A 228-nucleotide genomic window follows, 5' to 3' on the forward strand; every position below is an offset into this window, starting at 1 on the left:
AATGGGGTTTATTTTTCTGATCAAGTGGATGTTCGGGGATTTTTTTTTTCCTTATCAAAAGCACAGTTAGCTCCCTTGTTAGCTTAAGGAAATTGGTTGCTAGGCGACTCACACTTCCTTATAAAATAGGGAAACTCTTTATCAATACTGTGACACATTTTAGTATTTTTGGAAAACTGTACACACCCGTTCAGAACGACAAAAATAAGCATGTGTTACACTTTATTT

The sequence above is a fragment of the Aulostomus chinensis genome, chromosome 3 (assembly GCF_037954235.1).
Source record: "Aulostomus chinensis isolate RoL2024-O1b breed Wild chromosome 3, RoL_Achi_v1.0, whole genome shotgun sequence".
Taxonomy (NCBI): domain Eukaryota; kingdom Metazoa; phylum Chordata; class Actinopteri; order Syngnathiformes; family Aulostomidae; genus Aulostomus; species Aulostomus chinensis.